The sequence below is a fragment of the Pyxicephalus adspersus genome, chromosome 4 (genome assembly GCF_032062135.1).
Source record: "Pyxicephalus adspersus chromosome 4, UCB_Pads_2.0, whole genome shotgun sequence".
Classification (NCBI taxonomy): Eukaryota; Metazoa; Chordata; class Amphibia; order Anura; family Pyxicephalidae; genus Pyxicephalus; species Pyxicephalus adspersus.
The window spans coordinates 115,347,327-115,353,326 of NC_092861.1; the positions used below are offsets into that span (position 1 = coordinate 115,347,327).

Consider the following 6,000-nt stretch of genomic DNA (forward strand, 5'->3'; position numbering starts at 1 on the left):
TCCTACTAAAAAGAAAATGTTCCTAATCTACACATGCCAGGATGTGTGGGATGAATCCTAATATGTCAACACAAGACGCCACATTGCACCTGTCATCAGCGGAGGGGACTGTGTCAAGAGAACGCATAGTGCTTCCAGTAAACAAAACTTTACTTTTCAGAACATCTTTTGAAATATGGCACTGCCTTGTTAACCTAAAATCTTGAATAACACTCATCTAACATCTAATAACAGCATCTTCTAATAATATACAAACTAAAATCTTTAGCACTCAGAAACAAATTCATTGTTTTACTGATATTTCGTTTTATAGTTTCATACTTAAAATCAGTACACAATGTTATATAAAATATCTCAAAACATTTTTAGTAGGGCGAGGAAAGGGTTAGATCATCTGACATGGTTTATAAGAATGTATGGGATTTCTTGCCATGGCGGCGATTGCACCCTGCATGACATTTCTTGTACAGATTGGGAAGATAAAATGGGGTTGCACACATACATAACATTTATGGTAGAAAAGTTTGCCTTTTCTTACTTTATCCAAATGAAACGCTTATAATTAGGGATGATGGCTTGCAGTTCTACAGATGAGGACCACTCAGTTACAATAGAAGAAGTTGCAGGAGTGTAGCCTTGTCAATGGCAATTAAGCAGACAGTCTGTGTAAAGCAGAACTGCAGACAAGTTTAAAGCGTTATGAGTAAGCCACTGGAAGGACCTCTACCTCCAGTGGCTCTAAACCTCTAAACTCTATCCATTGTGTTACCCCCAAGACAAGCCCCGTCATTCCACCATTTATGGTGCCATCTGATTACAGTATGACATCATGCTGCATTAACAAAATCCTTAACTAAGAACATGAACATAAATTGCTATCTGCCTGGCTTTTAATACAGATCTGGTGGCTTTAACCCAGATCAAATATAAAAATCATGGAATCTGGCTATACATGCAACTAAATGAACATTAACAATTATAAATGCAACTGTGCTCTTGTGATTGCAAGCTCTTCCCACTGAGAGACAACTATATTAAATGATTGTAATTACAATCATTGGCATGACAGATCTCAAGTCATTATATGCCAAGTCCCTACTGGACAATGCTCCAATGGCACCACAATGATTGGGGAAATCTGGATGCTTTCTGAAAAATCAGGGAATCAAAGAATTGCAATGGACAGTCTTAAGATACAAAAATGAGTGCTTCTCCAAGATTTTCGGATGGGGTCAGACAAGGGCCTTGGGTTCCAAGGCAATAAAATAGGTAAATACAGGATCAATATAATTTTAGTAGACCAGGTTTAAAAGACTTGGTTAAAATGTAAACAGGATTAACAACTACTCTAGATTCGCCATTCTCAAACTGTGTTCTGTGGAAGAAAAGGGCTCCTTAACAGGTTGCTTGGGGTTCCTTGAACTGTGACTAATTGATTTCCAATTTGATGATGCTTGCTAGTTTTCTGGGGCCAGTGCCACTTGGTAGAGCCAGCTGCATATCTCCAATGACATTTTAAGTATCTATAAAAGTTAATATACACATCAAGGTAAGGGGGGGATTCTTTCGCTGGTCATCATAAGAGGCTTCTTTTTCCTTTACACCCCCCCACCCCCCGAAAAAAAAATGTTTTTAGTAGGGGTAACCTGAGACCTGAAATTTTTTTTAAGGGTTCTCCAGAGATAAAAGGTTAAAAAAGGATAAACATAAACATTACTCCACCAGTACCAATAAAGCACAAGGTCAGCCGAACAATTAGAGCAAAACCATTTTTTATACAGGTAGCTTACAGATCTTTAGTATAAAAGATCATCAGTCAGTAGTTCAATCGTTTGAGTGACATTTGTTTTTAGATAAAACAATACCGAGTACAGCTTAATTTGAAAACCAGAGAAACCAGCAGCTTTTACTTTCTCTGCACGTTACTGCATACAAAGAAGCAGCATTGTGAGCAGAGAAGTGAGGGGAGAAAAATACACAATTGTGGCAGACAGAGCTATTGAACAAACAGGAACACTTGCACTGACTACTGTACATCAACCTCTATACTTCCATTACAAGACAAAATAAACAGTATTTCATATTACAAAAAAAATGTAAATTTAGGACATATCATGCCATAGAATAAAGCGTGATGATTGTTATGAGAGAAGACAATTACAGCTATTCTATGTCACCTTCTATTGTTGTTGGCGAGAAAAAAAAATAACAAAACTGCTCGGGAGTGGTCATACCAGAAATCTTAGTTTGTAAAAGCATTTCTTTCAATCTACGCATGACATAAGTTGTTTTTTAAGACAATAGATTTAACAGCCCGGTAAAGCTTGTGTGAATTGTTTATTTGCTCAAAAAAAATCCACTTCTTCAGGGCAACAAAAGCAACAATGCATTTTAGACATTATTAAAAGAAATTATAAAAATGATAATTATATATAAAGGTGATGAGATATTCAGTATTGTGACAAAATTCACTGATCACATGTAAAATGATGAAAAAAAAAAGGATATTGAAGATGAAAGCAAAATTTAAACAAAAATACCACCAATAACAACGGGGTGATTAGTATTAGGGATCATTATAGTAAATAATAAAAGGAAAACACCTTGATTTTAAATAATATGTAAAATATTCCTAATCTGGGTAATTGTTTTAGTGATCAGAACTCAATCTTACAGAGTCTTAGCTAGTTAGGTACCAATATAGCAAGCAAAACATACCATAATACCAATACCATTCAAATATTTTATATACATCAGTGCATTCCTAATTATGGGATTTAAAGCTCATAATACACAGTTAAAGGACCAGGATAAGGATCATATTTTAATAAATTAAGAAGCCGAGTTTAAAATGAGTACAGCGATATTTAAAGATAGTCTCATGGCTAAAAATAAAGATCCCTATCGGTCTATCAAGGCTTTGTAGGTTTCATGTATGATGGAAGCGACATATGCATGTTGATGTTTAGGTTTGGTGCCATGGCAAGGGAAACAGCTGGGATGATATGGATTTCATGTATGTTGATGTTTCTCAAAATCAGTAGGCGCCATTGCAAGGGTGGTTGCTAGGATAACATAGATTTCATGTATGTAGACACATATAATCGATAATTATAGATATTACCATGACAAAAGCAATAGCTAGGATGATGCAGATTTTGAAGTTTTGTTTCAAATATAAGTAGGTTTACATGGTGCCATTAAAGGGTCAATATGTCAATATGTGATTCATGTATGTAGACAAGATATATATTGATGAATATAGATATAAATAGGTTTGCATGGTGCCATGGCAATGGTGACAGCTATGACGATATTTTTTCATGAATCTGGAGATGATTGATGAATAATGATATGATTAGGTTTGCATGGTGCAATGGTGACAGCTAGGACCGTACAGGTCTCAGGGATGTTCCCACAACATACTATGATTGATGAATATGACTATAGTAGGTTTGCATGGTGTCATGGTAAGGGTGACAGCTGTGATTATACGGATTTCATGTATATTTTTGTTTATAAATATAAGTGGGGGATATCTATGATCTCCTAAATTTCATGTATGTAGAAAAGACACATATTGATGTTTATTGTTATCTGTAGGATTTCATGGCAGGGGCGATCGCTATGATGGCGAGGAATTCACGTATGAAGATATGATTTGTATATTGATATCAGTAAGAATATATGACCTGTGATAGCTAGGATGAATATTTATAGATATTAGTAGGATTACCCAGGGTGATCGCTATGATGGCATGGATCTCATGTATGTAAACCATATGTTGATTGATATTAGTAGGATTGCATGGGAGGGATGATCGCTATGATGGCATGGATCTCATGTATGTAAACAAACACACAAGTTGATTGATATTAGTAGATTTCATGGTGCCATAGCAAGGGTGATCACTATAATGCCATGGATTTCATGAATACCGACCTTTATAGATTTTAGTAGATTCACATGGCACCAAGTATCACCGCTATGATGAAGCTGATTTCATATATAAAGACATGACATTCTTTGAATATAGGCAGGTTTGCATGTTGCCATGGCAGGGGGTGATAACTATGATAATGTGGATTTCATGAATATTGATGTTTAAGGATTTTCTTAGCTTTGCATGGTGCCATGGCAGGAAAACAGCTAGGATTCTATTGATCTGATGTAGATTTGTATAAATATCAGTAGGTGAGGAAGGAAAAGGTTAATAGCTATGATGGATTTGATGAATATTAGTAAGATTGCATGGCAGGGCTGACAGATCTGTAAACCTGCTGCACATCAATGGAGCCTCTCACTGCTCAGCCTCCACATTTAGCACCTGAAGCCAATGCAAAGCAAACAGCAGCATTGTGTGCAATGAGATCCTCTGCAGCCATAATGGATGGATGAGGTAGGTAGGTGACATAGGGTGCTCTCCGCCTACACAGCATTCACCCAGCCTGGTAGCTGCAGCAATACACCCAGCAATGCATGGCTAGACATGACTGAATGCACCCAGCCTGCGGGAATCAACGCCATACATGTCCGTGTCCCCCCCGTACAATGCGGTCACACCTAGGCTGCCATACACAAACATCAATGTTCCGCACCTTACCTCAAGCAGCTCTCCTCTGCCTGTCTCCGGTCTCCAATGCAGGGCCTATCTCTCCAATGTGCCCCCCTCCTCCATCTCACCGACCACGTGATCCCTGTCACATGACTCGGCTTCCCAAGCCTGCCCCTTGCTCCAGGCTGTCTGTCACTTCCCCCCTCCTCCTCCTCCTCTGCCAGCCTTTGCTGTGTGACTGGAATGGCTGAGCCCAGCACAGTGCCAGTGAGGCCTGCAGCACTTTGTTGTTGCTATGTGGGCTTCCACAATGTACACCTAATAATACATTGAAATAAACCTTTCCCCCAGTACCTGGTCATACCTATAGCAAGTGTTATTAAATCTGGGTTTACATTTCCAGGATAGTAATGAGGAACATTTCCTGTGATAAAATCATAAAGTGTGTAGTCATGGAATTCTAAAAATCTTATTTCTTTTCAATGTAGGCCGGTGGTATATAAATCCATCACAACCATCCTTCCAACCGCTCCTCCTATGCATCTCTTTGTAGTTCTCTTCATTGGCCTCCATTTTACCTGAGAATCAAATTCCAGCTTCTGTTCTTTGCCTTCAAATCCCTCCACAGTTCTTGTCCCATTTACCTTTCTGACCTGATAGAAAAATACTCCCCCAGCCGCTCTCGCTCCACTCCTCCAACAACCTACTACTGACTTCCTCACTCATAACCTCATCACACGCATGGCTCCAAGACTTTTCTAGAGCTGCCCCAACTCTCTGGAATGGTCTTCCTTGTCCTAATCGGCTTGCTCCTACTTTCTGCTCATTTAAAAGAAAACTAATAACCCATCTTTCCAACTTGCCTACCCACCTTCTTCTGTCTCTTAAACCCTCACTACTTCCCACCATTCCATATCTCCTCTCCTATTGTGTGATACTTCCCCCTCCTCTTAGAGTGTAAGCTCTTCAGGGCAGGGTCCTCCTCTCGTCCTCCTGTGTCACTGTCTGTTTTCATCTGTCATTTGCAACCCCTATTTATTGTACAGCGCTGAGTAATATGTTGGTGCTATATAAATCCTGTTTAATAATAATAATAAAAACCTCTGCTAACCAATGGAGAACAGCTGTGTGCCAGGAGATTCCAATACTTTGCTATACACCCAGCCAGTCATGCGTGTGGTTTGTGTAGAGAAGCGTTGTTGTCAAATACAGCGCATGAAAAACACACCAAAAAGCTTGGCATGCTTTTCTTGCAATGCAAAACCCCTCAATAGGACCTGTTGTGTCCAAAAAATGGCAAAATGGGTCACCTGGCTGGAAAAAAATTGGTCTTGTTGCCAATGATAATAATTGGGGAAAATAAAGGGTTATTATTACCAAAAAAGGTGGCTAAACCCAGCATCAGAATGGCCATCCATATTACACCATTGATGTAAATGGTAAT

At 38.8% G+C, this 6,000-nt stretch overlaps 1 protein-coding gene across 1 annotated transcript in view; it reads right to left on the bottom strand.

The window, feature by feature from the left end:
* TULP4 (TUB like protein 4) overlaps positions 1-4,700 on the bottom strand; it is a 66,415-nt gene extending 61,715 nt beyond the window's left edge. The window contains exon 1 of the mRNA XM_072409366.1: positions 4,605-4,700. The gene's annotated coding sequence lies outside the window, so the exon portion shown is untranslated. The remainder of the gene's footprint in view (positions 1-4,604) is intronic.
* Between the last annotated feature and the right edge of the window lie 1,300 nt (positions 4,701-6,000).